The 18,391-nt window shown below is 46.1% G+C and overlaps 1 long non-coding RNA gene across 1 annotated transcript; it reads right to left on the minus strand.

Moving 5' to 3' along the window:
• Window positions 1–2,273: 2,273 nt before the first annotated feature.
• Window positions 2,274–4,877, minus strand: LOC101176957. Its single transcript, XR_179893.1, has 2 exons — window positions 4,733–4,877; window positions 2,274–2,504 (listed from the first exon to the last, which is right to left on the minus strand). It is a non-coding gene; the product is annotated as an uncharacterized LOC101176957 (long non-coding RNA).
• Window positions 4,878–18,391: the final 13,514 nt, after the last annotated feature.

The raw sequence follows: 18,391 nt of genomic DNA on the forward strand, positions 1-18,391 counted from the left end.
GGACCAAGTGGAGAAGGAGGCAGCAGGTTGACCCAAACAGTGATCAGAATCATGCTGGGGGTTGGGAGAAATGGGTTTGACCATCAAAGGAAGGTCAAAGTGAACTAGTAGGAGGTGGAGGAGGAACTTGCCTAGCAAGCTCTCACTTCCCATCTGGGAAGCTGAATCCTGCAGCCCAAAGCTGAGGTCTCTTTGTTTTACCCTTGGCTGTAGAGCTAGCTATTTGATAAGTTGAATCTGAGAGGTTAGACCCTATTTGGAAGGCAAGGTTTTTGCATTGCCTAGATATTGAAAGATATCCCTTTGTTTTTACGGGAATGAACAATGGATAATGCAATAGAGGCCATGGCCAACTGCTTCCCTGTCAGCTATGGGGAAACGTGGGTGGTGAGTGATTCAACAGAAGCCCACTGCTCTCCTCCTTTCTTCCAAAAGCAGGATGTGGCACAGGTAGCAAGAAAAAATTCTTGATCTCATCAAGAATTGGCAACAGTGGCTGGGTGTGATGGCTCACGCTTATAACCCCAGGACTTTGGGAGGCCGAGGTGGGCAGATTACCTGAGGTCAGGAGTTCCAGACCAGCCTGGCCAACATGGTGAAACACCATCTCTACTAAAAATACAAAAATTAGTTGGGCGCCGTGGCCGACGCCTGTAATCCCAGCTACTCAGGAGGCTGAGGCAGGAGAATCGGTTGAACCTGGGAGGCAGAGGTTGCAGTGAGCCAAGATCATTCCACTGCACTCCAGCCTAGGCGACGGAGTGAGACTCCATCTCAAAAAAAAAAAAAAAAAAAAATTAATTAAACCCAAGCCCATGGGCTACACATCCCCACCAGCGTGGTGGCAGGACCTCAACTCCCCTTTCTAGCCTCCCTTCCATCTAGTATATTTCCATGGGTGCTTTGGTGAGGTCTCAGTCATAGGACCTCATCCCTCTGGGTCACTGCCTGTCTTAGTTCACTGTGCTGCTGCTTCAGCAGAATACCACAGTATAACTTAAAAGAAAAGAGATTTATTCCGTTTATAGTTCTGGAGGCTGGGCAATCCAAGAGCATGCCACTGACAATAGGTGAGGGTCATCCCATGGTGGAAGGGTGAAGGCAGAAGTGAGCACCGAAGACCAACAGGCACCAGGAGCCAGACTTGCTTTGTAACAACCCACTCTTTTAATAATGATGTTTATCCATTCGTGAGGGCTTTGCTCTCATGACCCAGTCACCTCTTACTAGGTCCCACCTCCCAACACTGTTGCACTGGGGATTAAGTTTTTAACACATGAAATTTTGGGAGACACATGCAAACCATAGCCCTGCCCATGCTGCGGTGAACCTCTCTGCAGTTCTGGGGATGCCACAACTACCCTGGCCCTAGAGGATGCCAGTGTCTGGAACCATGCCAGCCCAAAGGGTGGCCACAGACTTGTTCTTAATTCTACTTCACTGAAGGCTCTAGGAAAACCGGAAAGAAAAATAGAGAATCTTCTGCCTGGCTTCTGGATGTGGCTGTTCTCAGAGCCCACAGGCATAGGTCTGTTCCCGTGTTTCTCATGGGAGCTTCCTTATCAAACGGCAAGGGCACCTTCCGGAGCTTTCTGGTCAGAGTCAGCTTCTCTTACCACACTCGCAATGCCATCTAGGTGCACAACTCTAGTGGGCAGTGTTTTCATAAAATACAAATGAATGACACCCCCGGAGTTGTCCAGTAGAGTATCCCTGAGTGTACCTACTTCACAGACTTCTCAGGACACAGGGTCTGGAGAGGAAGCCCAGAAAGCCCAAGAATTCTGTTCTTGCCTTTCCCCTGTCCAAGGCCCTCCTTGAAGGCGCTCATTGGATATTTTAGCTTTAGCCTCTTCCCAGTATGCCTGACATTGGGGTGAGCTTGCCCCTCACCCACAGAATGGGGTGCCCTGTGGGCCCCAGAATTGAGTACATATACAGTCCATGACTAACTTTGATTACACCACCATGTGTTCACGAGTCTGTCTCTCCTACTGTGTGCCCCCTAAGGGCAGGGACTGGGTCTTAATTCATCTTTGTATTTCTAAAACACAGCAATATTAGTCACTGGTGAGTAGTTGGTGAATGGATGACTAAGACTCAATAATGGCATTAGCTTTAAAAGGCATCAGCAGGTGATTTCTGAAAACTTGCCAGATCCCCATGTCTGAGTTCTCCTTTCATCTCCTCCTTGACACCCCTAAGAATCCTTGCCATGGCCCCCTTCCAATCCATCTCACCACCTCCTCACCTGGGCCAGGAATGGCCTAGCCCAGTGTTTTTTTAATTCTTGGCTGCATATTAGAATCACATGGGGAGCTTAAAAAATATACTGATGCCTAGATCTCGCTCCAGACCAACTAAACCCAGTGTGCAGCTGAGGTTGAGAACCTCCACGCCCAGGCCACCAGAAAGTTCCACATCACATGCTCTGAGGCAGCAGGCTCTTTGAAAGCATGGGTTGGTATTCACAGCACTTGGCATTCATAGTATACATGGAAAGTCTAGAGAGAAATAAAAAAAAAAACAAAGAAAACAGGAGGGGAATTAAAAACAGAAAACAACAACAACAGAAAAAACACCTTTATGCCCTGGAAAAGAGCCTGCCCTTTTGTAATGCCCTGGGCAGCTGGATTAGGAATATCTACTGTGAGGTACTAGATGTACTTCTGCCCTGAGACTTTGGTCCTGCAATCCGCTGTTGCCCAGTCTTCCATGGGACTTTCAGGCTTTTACTGTGCTCAGCATGTGATCAGCTTGCTGAGGCTCTAACACCTACTGTACTCACTGCAGCCTACTGTTCACTTGCCGCTCAGTGAAGCCCAGGCTGGCCATCATCCTTGCCGAACCCCGGTGACCTCTAGTTTAATTGGCTTTGGTGGCCTCCCAGGAGGTCAACTTGAGATGGTCAGTTGATTACCCAAGGGCCTGCACCCGCCTGGGAGGGCAGCTGGATAACTGCATAATGCTCAGGGCTACAAGGCCATGCCCCTAGGCTGGGCCAGAGCACATAGAGAAACTTAATTTTGACTTTTTAGCTGCCACTGCGGCTATGAGTCTCTGGAGCAGTTTTTACTTAAACATGTACCATTAACCTTGCCCTCATGGCTGTCTTTTCCCCAGCTTCCTTCTTCCAGGGGGCCAGAGACTTAATTAAAGACCCTTTACCTTTCTTTACACTTTTGGTCATTTTAATGGGAATGCTTGAATTGGGTTCTGTCCAGAGAAGCCAAGTCAAAAAGCAGTTACCTATTATCTCTCAGGATCATAGAGTGTCAGTCAGAGAGGGAATCTGAGACATCACCCATCACAGAGGTTCTCAAGCCTGGCAGTAGAGTAGAACCATCTGGGGAGTTTGAAAAGGACTGGTGGCTAGGCCTGACTAATTCAATAGCATCTCTAGAGGTGGGGCTCAGGCACCGGTGTTTGCAAAGCCTCCTTGTGATGCTAATGAATAGTCATGGTTGATAACCATTCACTATTCAAAATTCCTTTATTTTTCATATGAGGAAAATAGGACTGAAGTGCTTGGGGGCAATTCTGAGCTGCTAGCCCTGCTTGGATGTCCAGGTAATCTGGAAGCAGAACAGTAACCCGTGAAGTTCTGTTCTTATCTGCCAGTTAGATCTCTCTGGAGACTACTAGCCTGCTCTCTCGCCTTCTTTCCACTGTTTACATTTTTTTTTTCTTTTTTTTTGAGACGGAGTCTCGCTCTGTCGCCCAGGCTGGAGTGCAGTGGCGCAATCTCGGCTCACTGCAAGCTCCGCCTCCCGGGTTCACGCCATTCTCCTGCCTCAGCCTCTCCGAGTAGCTGGGACTACAGGCGCCCGCCACTACGCCTGGCTAATTTGTTTTTTTTTTTTTTTTGGATTTTTAGTAGAGACGGGGTTTCACCGTGGTCTCGATCTCCTGACCTCGTGATCTGCCCGCCTCGGCCTCCCAAAGTGCTGGGATTACAAGCGTGAGCCACCGCGCCTGGCCACACTGGCCACATTGTTTACATTTCTGAGTCAGAAATCTGAGAGGGTCAGCCAGATGTGGCGGCTCACGCCTGTAATCTTAGCACTTTGGGAGCCCGAGTCCAGTGGATCTCTATAGGTCAGGAGTTCGAGACCAGCCTGGCCAACATAGTGAAACCCCATCTCTACTACAATACAAAAATTAGCTGGGCGTGGTGGTGGGCACCTGTAGTCCCAGTTACTCAGGAGGCTGAGGCAGGATAATTGGTTGAACCTGGCAGGCAGAGGCTATAGTGAGCTGATATTGTGCTGTTGCACTCTAGCCTGGGAGACAGAATGAGACTCTGTCTCAAAAAAAAAAAAAAAAAAAAAAGGAAATCTCTGAGGTTCTAGAATCTCTCTTCTTTCTAAAACCACAACCCCCCCTTTTTTTTTGAGATAGAGTCTCACTCTGTTGCCCAGGCTGGAGTGCAGTGGCACAAACTCGGCTCACTGCAACCTCCGCCTCCCAGGTTCAAGTGATTCTCCTGCCTCAGCCTCCTGAGTAGCTGGAATTACAGGCGCCTGCCACCATGCCTGGCTAATTTTTGTATTTTTAGTAGAGATGGGGTTTCACCATGCTGGCCAGGCTGGTTTTGAACTCCTAACCTCAGGCAATCTGCCTGCCTTGGCCTCCCAAAGTGCTGGGATTATAGGCATGAGGTTTTAGCCCCCAGCCTAAAACCCTAAACTCTTAATATACTCATTCAATAGATGTGCCAGTCAAAGTGCACCTTGCCTTGGGTCACCCAGCAAGTGTCTTTGTCCAGGGTTCCATTTTCAGTCCCCCATGGCCACAATCTGCTGAACTTGGGCTCTCAATAGGGGGTGCCAGGAGCATGGTTCATCTTCAGTCCTATTTCAAAGCTGGAAGTTAGGACACTTTGAATACTTAACTGAGGGGGAAGCTAGACGTTTTGGGTTTTTTTTTTGGCCCTCTTTTCATTTTGTAGGTGCTAAGTCATTATGACAACACAGTGGGGCTGAAGCTGCAGGTGAGGAAGAGGTAACCACGCTGTGTGACAAGCAAAGGATCTAGCGTGGAAAAATTATAGGAGACATGCGCTCACTCTCACGGTGGTGCAAGAGCCTCCATGCATGTTACGCTGTCGGCTCCTCATCTGCCTCACCCTAGACCCAGCTCTAAGGCAGGAAGAGGGAGGGCAGGGGAAGGGGAAAAATTCCATCCTAGCTGCGGGGCTAAATCTAGAATTTATTCCAAGTTAAATATAGATGGAATGCTAGTATGCCAGTCTTAGCTTGCCTTAGGCAGCGAGTCCGGCTCGAAGACCAATGACCTTGCAAGCGGAGAAGGCCATCGCCGAGAGCCCCCCATGGACGCCGACGCTGAGGAATGTTCAGCCTTTCTCCCTCCCACTGTAGCTCCCTGCTTCACCGGCCTAACGGAGCCTCTGAGCGAAGGTGGCCCCTACGGAGGCACAGTACAGCGACTCCTCAGAAGGGGCAAGTCTAAATGTTTCTTTTTCTTTTTTTTTTACTTGAGACCTTGCTTCATAAGTCCTGAGGCTTCGCATCGCTCCTAGAGTACAGGGCAGGAAGTGTGACTTCAGAGCAAGGGAAAGTAAGTCTCTCTTCTTCTTTGTGGAAATGTTCAACTTCATGGTCCACTCTGCCCCAGAGTTCATAATTAGAGCTTTATACCCTTTGCCTAATGTGAACTGCAAATTCCTTGGGGAGTTAGCGTACATTGAACCATATTAGTTGTTATTGAGAGCTGGAATGCCTGCCCCAACTCTGTATGAAACAACCAATCTCACACCCCTGCGGGTGCGGCTTCCGTCCCTTCACTGCTGAGATGCGTGTTAGGCGCCCCTGACCCGAGGCAAAGCTCTTTTCACCATCTGCATCTGATAATCAATTATCATGTGTTATCCTGTAACTTCACTGTATTGTTTCATTAAAATGTATTAATGTTCAGTGCAACACGCAATCCTGGACTAAAGAACATTAGTGGAAAAACTGGTGCCATCCGAATAAAAGTCTGTAGTTAATAGCATTGTAACAACATTGATTGCTTTTTCTTTTTTTTTTTTTTTTTTTTTTGAGACGGAGTCTCGCTTTGTCCCCAGGCTGGAGTGCAATGGTGTGATCTTGGCTCACTGCAACCTCTGCCTTCCGGGTCCTAGTGATTCTCCTGCCTCAGCCTCCTGAGTAGCCGGGATTACAGATGCCCGCCACCACATCCAGCTAATTTGTGTATTTTTAGTAGAGACGGGGTTTCAATATATTGGCCTAGCTGGTCTCGAACTCCTGACCTCAGGTGATCCACCCACCTCGGCCTCCCAAAATGCTGGGATTACAGGCGTTAGCCACTGTACCCAGCTAACAACATTGATTTCTTAGTTTAGACAAATGTACCCTGGTTGAATAAGATGTTAACATTAGGAGAGGCTGGGGGGCAACTATATGGGAGCTCATTGAGCTATCTCTGCAACTTTTTTATAAATTTAAAATTATTCCAGGCCTGACATGGGGGCTCACGCCTGTAATCCCAGCACTTTGGGAGGCCAAGGCTTGCAGATTGCTTGAGGCCAGGAGTTTGAGACCAGCCTGGGCAACATGGTGAAACCTCATCCCTACTAAAACTACAAAAATTAGCGGGGCATCATGGCTCATGCCTGTAATCCCAGCTACTCCGAAGGCTGAGGCAAGAGAATCGCTTGAGCCCAGAAGGCAGATGTTGCAGTGAGCCGAGATCGCACCACTTCACTCTAGCCTTTTAAAATGCACTTTTATAAATATCTTTGACAAAATGCCTTTAAAATGTCTTTTCTGGTGTGCATACGTGCGTGCGTGTGTGTGTGTGTGTGTTTGAGTTTCCTTCAGATAACTGAGAGCTTGTTTTCACATGAAGCAAAAATCTGCTCATGCATATTGTTTGGGAAAGTCTTGTTTTCTTGGAGGTCTGGAGGCTCTAAAAAATACCTACGGCTTCCTTCTATTCATTTTATATATTTTGGTCCAAAGATTTCATAATTCCGTCCCCACCCTGGCTATTCCCTAGGGTTATGAGAGAAAAAGAAAAATATTTTGTAAAGAGCAGGGATTGTACTCTTTTCTTGGCATGTTCCCCTACAAAGCATTGTGTATACTTAAGCCTCTGTATAAATAAATGACACAAATATAGATGTTATGGGGGAGGGTTTATCTTGCCTGATGGCTTTCTAGGGCCCAATGCAACTGTTTTGTTCACGTGTTTATGAATTGAGGCTAGCTTGGGCTTTGAATTAGGACCAAGAAGAGATGTAAACACCCACCATATTGATTGTCACACATGACCCTTTTTTGGAATTTGAGGAAGAAGATGATGAAAAGGGAAGGGGAAAAGAAGAAAAACTGGTGGCCAGGCAGTGTGGCTCATGCCTGTAATCCCAGCACTTTGGGAGGCCGAGGTGGGTGAATTACTTGAGGTCAGGAGTTTGAGACCAGCCTGACCAACATGGTGAAACCCCGTCTCCATTAAAAATACAAAAATTAGCTCGACGTGGTGGCGGGTGCCTGTAATCCCAGCTACTCAGGAAGCTGAGGCAGGAGAATCGCTTGAACCCAGCAGGCGGAGGTTGCCGTGAGACAAGATCACGCCATTGCACCCCAGCCTGTGGAACAGAGCGAAACTCTGTCTCCAGAAAAAAAAAAAAAGAAAAAATAGAAGAGGGAGGGTGGGCACTGTGCCTCATGTCTGTAACTCCAGCACTTTGGGAGGCCCTGGTGGGGGGATGCTTGAGCCCAGGAGTTTGAGACCAGCCTGGGCAACATAGCGAGACCTTGTCTTAATTAAAAAAAAAAAAAAAAAAAAATAGAAGAAGGAGATAGGGTTGCAAGAGCCCTAAAAAAGGTGAAGGCTCAATCTAAAGTGCATCCAGTTTCTTGGGGATCCTGTTGAAATGCAGATTTGGATTCAGTAGGCCTGCAGGGGCTGGGATTCTTCCGGTCAAACCAGCTCCCAGTGAGGCTGCTGCTCCAGGGACCTCACTGGAGAAGTAAGGCCCGGCAGAGACTGTACCTTCAAAGCAGTAGTGCAATGGCACTCTCTGTCACTGCTACTACTCTTGACTTCTGGTTTTTTCTAGCACCTCCCAGATCACTATTACTGCCTGGATCACTGCCAGTGCTTTTTTTTTTTGTACATGATGTCAAAAATGCTAAAGCTTTACAAAGCTTCCCTCAACATTGCATAGGGGAAATCTTCTCTTCCAAAGTCTCTCAGGTAGCTTCTTTTTCCCTTCTACCATGACTTTTTATTTCTTGATCTAATTTCCAGTCCTTTCTTAGTTTGAATCACTCATTCACTCAATTCTCTGTCCTCCTCTTTCTATCCAAACTAGTTTTACTTCTCTAGAGATTTTTTGTTTTTGGAGATGGGGGGTGATCTCGCTATGTTGCCCAGCTGGTCTTGAACTTCTGAGCTCAAGGAATCCTCCCTCCTCAGCCTCCCAAGCAGCTGGGACTGCAGGTGTGCTCCATCATTCCTGGCTAATCTAGAGATTTTAATGCACAGTCTGCACCAAGAATAGTTTACACCTTTTCTTTTTGGTCCCACTTGGGAACGAAATTAGCATCTCTTAATAGTGGCTGAAATTAGAGTAGACTCAGTGTTTAGCTTTCGTTCATCTCCCAGGCCACTTCTTTATGAAGTAACCTCCATCGCAATGCATAGTTTCTAGAAAGTCTGAAGAAGCACTGATGTTTTCCCTCGAATGCGGTTTCTATGTCACCGTGGTAAACAAGAATTTTCAGGATTGCAGTCAAGGACAGCCTTTCAAATTCTCTTTGGATGAAACTGATCCCCAAGGCTGCCCAACCTCTCTATAACTAAGAAGTCTTACAAGGCCAAATATTTGATGCACTGGCCTGAAAACAATGATTTGGATGTCAATCACTGACGACACATCATAATGCTTACCACCACCCTTCCAAACCCACTCCCGACCAGTAAACAGTGATTATGCTGACAGAGCTGAAACAAACCTTTACATCCGTGAGTATCCATTTAACTCCCGAAACCTTAAAGCTTGGCTTGGTGATCATCTCATTCGATTTTTCTGCAGGGTGCCAATACCAAAATGATACAGTATTATTTAAAAGTGGCTTATGTACCATTCTATCAAATGAAACTGTCTATGAACTGGTATATGCGCAAATTTATGTTGTAATGGTAAATGATACTTATCATGAAGAGCCTGGAGCACTCGCTTAAGTGCCTTCTGAATCATGCAAGAAAGCTGCAATATTTGTATAATATTTTATGGTGTTAAATATATTTGAAGTTAATTCTTGGGAAATTGGCCATCTATGCCTAATAATACCTTAAACCGGCAGATTTATTTTCAGCTTATTCCGCATTTTCAGCAAGAACATTTTATAAACCATATTTTAAAACTGAAGGAATTGAGATGAAGTGACTTGCCCAAAGTCCATAGGTGGTAGTAAGTGGAAAATCAGGACAAGAACCCAAGCCTTCTGTTTTCTTTTATATGGTTCTTTCCTTGATTAACCAGAGCATCCATTCCTCTTAATAATCACTAATAGATAAAGTTAACTGAGTGTAATCCTGGGTCTAAAGTGTGACAATAAACTAAGGAGAAAAATTTGGTTTTACCTCCATCTACATCCTGACAGAATTTTCTTTTTCTTTTATCTTTTTTGAGATGGAATCTTGCTTTGTTGCCCAGGCTGGAGTGCAATGGCACCATCTCGGCTCACTGCAGCCTCCACCTCTCAGATTCAAGAGATTCTCCCACCTCAGCCTCCCAAGTAGCTGGGATTACAGGCATCCGCCATCACACCTGGCTAATTTTTGTATTTTTGGTAGAGACAGCATTTCACCGTGTTTGCCAGGCTGGTCTCGAACTCCTGACCTCAGGTGATCTGCCCGCCTCAGCCACCCACAGCACTGGGATTACAGAAGTGAGCCACCATGCCCGGCCTCCTTTTTTTTTTTTTTTTTTTTGAGACAGAGTCTCACTTCTGTCGCCCAGGCTGGATGGAGTGCAGTAGTGTGATCTCGGCTCACTGCAACCTCTGCCTCCCAGGTTCAAGCGATTCTCATGCCTCAACCTCCTGAGTAGCTGGGACTACAGGCACCCGCCACCACGCCTGTCTAATTTTTGTATTTTTAGTAGAGACGGGGTTTCACCATGTTGGCCAGGCTAGTCTTGAACTTCTGGCCTCAAGTGATCTGCCAACCTCAACCTCCCAAACTGTTGGGATTATAGGCATGAGCCACTGCGCCCAGCCCAGTATATCCATATCCAAAATTCACATGGAAGTTGTCTTTTAATTTGTCTGGGGACGATATACACTTATAACTTTATTTTTCTTCTCACACTTTTTATGAGTCAACCAAGAAAAAGAAAATGACTTGTTACCTTGGAATCACAGCCAATTTAAATCCAATTTGATTCAACAAACATCAGTTAAGTATCTATGTGGCATGCACGGTGCTGGGCTTTGGAAATAGAGTGGCTGATAAGACATGGTCCTCTCCACTTGGAGGGATTTACAGAGTTGTTAAATAGGTGCTGAGGCTACTGTAGTGGCCCAAGAGGGAATGGTCAACTGGGAGATGAGTTACTGGGGAGGGAGCAGCTAATTTTTGAGGATGAGCGGGCAATTCCAAGGCATATGGGCACATAGAACATGTGATTATTCCAGAGGGAGAAAAGCTGACATGTGGTCACACCGCTGGGTCAACCAAGCTGCCAATAGTCTGGAGGCCCGAAGGTGAGAGTCTGGAGGTCATGTGAAGAGACCTAGGTCAGGCACTATGGCACACATCTTTAATTCCAGCACTGTGGGAGGCTGAGACGGGAGGATCTCTTGAGCCCCTGAGACTAGCCTGGGCAACATAGTGAGATCCCCATCCCTACAAAAATTTAAAAAATTAGCCAGGTGAGTACCTGTAGTCCCAGCTACTTGGGAGGTTGAGAAAGGAGGATTGCTTGAGCCTGAGAGGTGGAGGTTGCAGTGAGCCAGCCATGATTGTGCCACTGCACTGCAGCCTGGATGACAGAGTGAGACCTTGTCTCGAAAAAAATAAAACAAAAAAAAAAAATTAAAAAAAGAGAGAGATAGGGCTGAGCCAAACCCTGTGTGTCACGTTAATGGGCAGTGGAAATTGAAGTTTCCCCATTGACAAGGGGAAACCAAAGAAGAATTTTAAGTAGGAGAGTAACTGTGGCAATTCCAGCTTTTGGCCCACATGAAGTTCCCTCCTCTTCTTCTCTCACTGGTCACTCTTGCCCTCTGACAGGATATACCTTCTGCTCTCCACATTTATAACCAGCCAGCTCTAGCAAAACCCCTGATGGCCATTTTACTCAGAGGCCCTGCATCCTCCCATTATAGAGACTGTAGGATTTTCGGTCCCAAAACATGTTACCCACTCAATGACCTGTTTTATTTGCCAGACTTGACCTAAATGGTTAATCATATTTCTTAATAGTTGATATGGTTTGGCTCTGTGTCCTCACCTGAATGTTGTTGAAATGTAATTTGCAATGTTGGGGAAGAGACCCGATAGGAGATGATTAGATTGTGGGGGTGGATTTGCCCCTTCCTGCTCTCATGAATGTGAGTTTTCGTGAGATCTGGGTGTTTAGGTCTTATTGTTTAAAAGTGTGTAACCCTTCCCAATTGGCTGTCTCTCCCTTTCTCCTTTCCAGCCATGAGAAGACATGCCTTGCTTCTCCTCTTCACCTTCTGCCATGATTGTAAGTTTCCTGAGGCTTCCCCGGCTATGCAGAACTGTGAGTCGATTAAACCTATTTTCTTCATAAATTACCCAGTCTCACGTAGTTCTTTATACCAATGTGAGAATGGACTAACACAATAGTCAAGATAAAAGAAGTTGGGACTTCCCACTAAACAAAGTATGAATCTCAGTTCCAGATGCTTGGATAGTCTAAGTTTTGGGCTGTAGTCATCCTTGGTGCTACAAGAATGATGAATTTTAGAGGTCAGTAGATTGAGTTGTGACTGCAGGAGAAAACAAATCTCACTCTGGTCCAACAGCTTAAAATCTGCTTTATTTGAGGATGACCCAGTGTGGTAGTCAGGGTTCTCCAGAGGAACAGAACCAGTAGGATGTGTGTGTGTGTGTGTGTGTGTGTGTGTGTGTGTGTGTGTGTGTAAAGAAAGTGGCTCACTCAGTTTTAGAGGCTGGCAAGTCTCAAGATCTGCAGGGTGATTCAGCAAACTAGAGACCCAGGAGAGTCAATGATGTAGTTCCAAAGGCCTAAGAACCAGAAGAGCTGATAGTGTAGTTCCAGTCTGAAGGCCAGTAGGCTTGAGACCCAAGAAGAACTGATGTTTCAGTTTGAGTCTGAAGGCAGGAAAAACCAATGTCCCAGTTCAAAGGCAGTCAGGCAGGAGGAATTCTCTCTTACTTAGGGGAGGGTCAAATTTTGTTCTCTTCAGTCTTTCAACTGATTGAACGTCAGACAGGGGAATCTGCTTTACTCAATGTATTAGTCCATTCTTGCACTGCTATAAAGAAATACCCAAGACTGGGTAATTCATAAAGAAAAGAGGTTTAATTGGCTCACCGTTCTGCAGGCTGTATAGGAGGCATAGCAGCTTCTAGGGAGGCCTCGGGAAACTTAAAATCATGGTGGAAGGTGAAGGGAAAGCAGGCACATCTTACCTGGCCAGAGCAGGAGCAAGAGAGAGGGAGGAGGTGCCACACACTTTTAAACAACCAGATTTCCTGAGAACTCTATCATGAGAACAGCACCAAAGGTGAAAATCTGCCCATTGATCCAATCACTCCCTACCAGGCCCCACCTCTAACACTGGGAATTACAATTCAACGTGAGATTTGGGTAGGGACACAGGTCCAAACCATATCACTCAGTCTATCAAGTTAAATGTTAATCTTATCCAAAAACACTCTCACATACAAAATAATGTTTGACCAATATCTGGGTACCCTGTGACCCAGTCAGGTTGACAGAAAATTAACCATCACACCCAGTACATCAACAATATTTATACACTATAAAATCATCAATAGCCAGGTGCAGTGGCTCACACCTGTAATCCCAGCACTTTGGGAGGCCAAGGTGGGCAGATCATCTGAGGTCAGGATTTCGAGACCAGCCTGGCCAACATGGCGAAACCCCGTCTCTACTAAAAGTACACAAATTAGCCAGGGGTGGTGGCAGGCACTTGTCATCCCAGCTACTCAGGAGGCTGAGGCAGGAGAATTGCTTGAACCTGGGAGGCAGAGGTTGCAGTGAGCTGAGATCAGGTCACTGCACTCCAGCCTGGGCGACAAGAGCCAGACTCCAACTCAAAAAAAAAAAAAAATCATCGATAATTCGTGCAGCACATACAAGGTATGTTTATTTCACAGGCATCCTGGTTTTGCAAGCTTTATCATTTTTTTTTTTCTTTTGAGATGGAGTCTCGCTCTGTTGCCCAGGCTAGACTGCAGTGGCGCGATCTTGGCTCACTGCAAGCTTCGCCTCCTGGGTTCACGCCATTCTCCTGCCTCAGCCTCCCGAGTAGCTGGGACTACAGGTGCCTGCCACCACGCCTGGCTAATTTTTTGTATTTTTTTTTAGTAGAGACAGGGTTTCACTGTGTTAGCCAGGATGGTCTCGATCTCCTGACCTCGTGATCTGCCCACCTCAGCCTCCCAAAGTGCTGGGATTACAGGCGTGAGCCACCGCCCCCCGCCAGCTTTATGGTTTTTATCAGCTAAGTTTTTAAAATTGAAAGTCCCCCCCAAAGGGGCAGCATATATGTAAATACCTATTTTTATCTACCTGTACTTCCTTCACTAATATTTTAATTATCTTTGATCCTTTCTTTGAAGGATGAAAAATTTAAAACTACATGTTTCATATTTCCTTTGAGCCTTTTATCTTGTGCCTTTCTTGTTTTTGGTGATATTTTTAGAAAAAGATATTAAAAATGGTCATTATCAGTACTGTGGGCTCCTAATGAGGAGGAGGGAGCTAATTGGAACCAATGTTGACTTACAGTGGAGGGGAGAGAGCTGGGGAGAATGGCTGCAGATCCCTCCTCCTCAGGAGGGGGACCTGTGGTCCAAACCACTAAGCTAGGGTAGAGCTGAGTCTGATCCAGCTGGTCTGCTCTGTGGAGATTCTATCTGGGCTGAACATGCAGGGCACAAAATGAGATTTCTAAGGAGAGTTTGGGTGCCCTATTTGTATCCAACATGTTTATTCAAGCATCCATCTGTCCTGGGGAAGAGACTAGAACAAACAGGGCCCCAGCCAGTGCTACCAGGGTTCATGGAAGGACAGGGAGCTGGAAAGGTAATTGGAACCAGAGGTCACTGCAGAGAACAGTAATACAGATGGGCCACGTGCAGTTGCTTGTGATAGGGAGACTACAGGTGCACACTCCTATAGACACAGATTCATTCTTGCCAGGAACACTGGGCATGGGATTCTTGTCACCTCCCCCTCAACAGTAGGTGATATGGTTTGGTTGTGTTCCCAATCAATCTCATCTTGAATTGTAGTTCTCATAGTCACCAGGTGTGTGAGTGAAACCAGGTGGAGATAAATGAATCATGGGGGCAGTTTTCCCCATTCTGTTCTCGTGATAGTGAGTTAGTTCTCACAAGATCTGAAGGTTTTATAAGGGGCTTCCCCCCCTTCACTGGGCACTCATTCTCCTGCCGCCCTGTGAAGAGGTGCCTTCTGCATGATTGCAAGTTTTCTGAGGCCTTGCCAGCCATGCAGAACTGTGAGTCAATTAACACATTTTCCTTTATAAATTACCTAGTCTCCAGTATTTCTTCATAGCAGTGTGAGAACTGACTAATATAGTAGGGAAGGCTCTACATGCATTGTGAGCCTGACCTTGCATGGGCTCAAGGACCAGGCAGAATGAGCCTACAGATCTTGGCCTTCCTTTCTTCCAATTCTGAAGAGCTTTCCTCTTTGCCCTCTTTGGTATCTATTCCACAGTTACCACTGTCTTACATTTACATTGTTACTTTACATCAGAGCAGTTTCATGCATAGTGCTTCAATCTGAATCTGATATCAGCCTTGAAAGATGAGTAAAGGAGACATGAGGGAATGGACAGCAAGCAATTTAACCAAAGCCACATACAGTTATTTTGCTCCCCGCTCAAGTTCAAGGCTCCCACATCCTGAGATCAGTTCCAAGAGTCTACAGGAAGCTGCTGGCTCAGAAAACCAATGGTTTTGCATAAAGAGATATCTGTGGTTCTGCTAAGGTTTGCATCGGGCATTGGGAGCCTCATCTGGGTGAGTGCCATGGGCCCCAGTCTCTGAATCAGTCTTTCCCAACTACTTGTAGCCTGATTCTGAAATCTGCAGCTCATCAGCCCACCCTTGAATGCTCTCTCCCTTGAATGATGACCCTGGATTTGACCTAGATCCTCACAGTTTGTCTGCAAAGCCCATACCTATCTCTTTAATGGAAGGAGATACAGGACTTAGTTATCTCCAGATCCCTCAGGGTAAGAGTCTAGGGGAGCAAGCACCTGTCTGGGTAATGAATATTTCCTTCCTGCCTCACATTTTATTCCCTTTCATGAGGAATTTCTTGTGTGTCCTTTTCGATGATTAAAAATTATGTCTTGGCCAGGGGCAGTGGCTCACACCTGTAATCCCAGTGCTTTGGGAGGCTGAGCCAGGAGGATTGGTTGAGGCCAGGAGTTTGAAAACAGCCTGGTCAACATAGCAAGACTCTGTCTTTATCTTTTTTTTTTTAGACAAAGTCTTGCTGTGTCAACCAGGCTGGAGTGCAGTGGCATGATCTCGGCTCACTGCAACATCCACCTCCTGGATTCAAGCAATTCTCATGCTTTGGCCTCCTGAGTAGCTGGGATTACTGGCAAGTGCCACCAAGCCCAGCTAATTTTTGTATTTTTAGTAGAGATAGGGTTTCATCATGTTGGTCAGGCTGGTGTTGAATTTCTGACCTCATGATCTGCCTGCCTTGGCCTCCCAAAGTCGTGGGATTACAGGCATGAGCCACGATGCCCAGCCTATCTTTTTTAATTTTTAAAAATTATGTCTCTCTTATGGATGGCAGTCCTGCTGTTAATGATGATCCTTTTCAGGAACTTTGGTCTTTGTGAGATGTGGAAGTAAACCTGCATGCCATACATGGGAGTGCTAAAGGGCAATGAATGATTAATTAATTTTAAAGTCACAAACTGAGTACAAGGTGAGACAGAAGCAGGCTCTAAATCCCTTTACTCCTAAACTCTGCCTCTCTCTAAACTGACAGACAACGTTGGAGAGCTCTTTGATTCCTCTATTTAGCCAGGACAAAGAACTAGCTATAAATCTCCTGCAGGTAGAAGGTGCCAAGAGAATGACTGAAAGTGACACGATGCTACTGTTCATGCTTTTCTCATCTTTTGGTGTCTTTCCTAACACCCATAGCTAAAGATTCTGAGAGGACACTAGGGTGGTTGGTCACAGTGTAGGGTATTACAAAATAGCTCTTCCACCTTCACCCTCCCAAATATACTTATTCTGAAGGTACTTAGAACTCTTAACTGCGGACTTTGGGGCACAGGATGGGTCTCAGACCAAGTTGCTGGTTGAGGAACAAATATATACACCCATCTCTACCGTAGACTGAGCTGCAAGGGGTTTTGGAGGCTTATGGCTCTTTGACTATGTTTGAAAGTGAACCAGACAGTCTTCAACATAGGAAATAAATGGCACTCTTCTTATCATTTTGTGTCTCAGGTTGGGTGCCCTAGAAGCTGATCCCTAGGTGAGGGTTCGGGTACACATCTCAGTGGGGCAGCACTGTAGGAGAAAGGGGTGAGTGAAACAGGATGAGACATGGGAAGGAACCAAGCAAGAATGTGATCCCAGATGGATTCTAGCTTCAGTCTGGCCCCTAAGGACATGACTTGCACCACAGAGTTGCTCCGACCTTCAGGCAGGGGTGCAGCCTTGTGTATAGGGGATCACTCCCCGTCAATCAGGAATCGGTTGGCTATCCTGGATGGGAGTGGTGGTGTACACTCCAGGATGAGGGGCTCTTGTGCAGCTGAGGGCACTTCTCTGGAGAAGAGGCCAGCTGTGAGCCCTTTGCAGCCATCAAGGAGCGGCACCAACAGAGTTCACCTGTGACATGAGGAGCCATAGTGACCAACACAGGCCATTGGGCAGAGCTGAGATCATAGAGACACCTGTCGTATTTTGGCTTCCTAGAATTAGGCTGAGGAGGTATACTATTATTAAGAGGTTGATCTAGGTTTTGTGTGGCCTGAAATTGTAATTTGGGGAGACCTTTTTAAGGACAAGAACACAAAACTGTGAATTCAAAATTAGGTTCACAACCTGTGCAAGTGGCAGGCCCTGAAGCTGAAGCTGTGAGCTTCATCTGTCTCTGGGTGTTTCAGTTCCTTTGGCCAAAAGAAAAAATTGAGGTTCAGAGCTTAAGTGAAATTGCCCAAAGACATCAATTAAAGAGGTGGCTGGAGATAGAGCCTGATTCTTCTGGTTCATAGTCCAACACCTGCTCTGTTTTAGCACGAGCCATACCCACTACAGAGGACTGCTGGGAGGGCTAGAAGATAATAAACAAGAACGTGCTTTGTAAGCTGTCCCTGAAGTGCCACGTGTCTATAAGGCATTATGATTAAATGGGCAATTGATCCGTGAGGTGGGATGTTGCCAACTTGAATAATCTGGTCAAAGGAGATATATTTTTTATCTCCTGAGTTTTCCACACTGGCTTGCTAGGTTTGTATAATTTTTTTCCCTTTTTTTCACATTCCTAGTTTGATTCAAAGTTGCAAGCTTCCAAAATTGGCATAAGTCATAAAATAATAAATCTCTCAGCCTTGCAGCTACTTGCCTCAGCATGAAAATAGAAAATGGAGGCTTTGTCATAGAAAACAAGAGCATTCTTCCTTATTCTACCAGAATGAATCGTTGATGAGCACTCAACCATTCTTAAGAGGCAAGGCTGAGGAGATAAGAAAGGGTGCTCTCCGGAATTTATGGTGCAGAGCAATGATAGAGTGGGTTCCTAAAAACATTTCTCTGTCCAAAAATTGTTGACAGCTGGCACAGCTAACTCGAAGTTCTGGATGCTAGATTTTTTGTTTTTTTTTTTTGTTTTTTTTTTTTGAGACGGAGTCTCGCTCTGTCGCCCAGGCTGGAGTGCAGTGGTGCAATCTCGGCTCACTGCAAGCTCCACCTCCCGGGTTCATGCCATTCTCCTGCCTCAGCCTCCTGAGTAGCTGGGGCTACAGGCACCCGCTACCACGCCCGGTTAATTTTTTTTTTTTTTTTTTTTTTTTTTGTATTTTTAGTAGAGACGAGGTTTCACCGTGTTAGCCAGGATGGTCTCGATCTCCTGACCTCGTGATCCGCCCGCCTCGGCCTGCCA

This window comes from Nomascus leucogenys, chromosome 19 (assembly GCF_006542625.1).
Source record: "Nomascus leucogenys isolate Asia chromosome 19, Asia_NLE_v1, whole genome shotgun sequence".
NCBI classification, from domain to species: Eukaryota; Metazoa; Chordata; class Mammalia; order Primates; family Hylobatidae; genus Nomascus; species Nomascus leucogenys.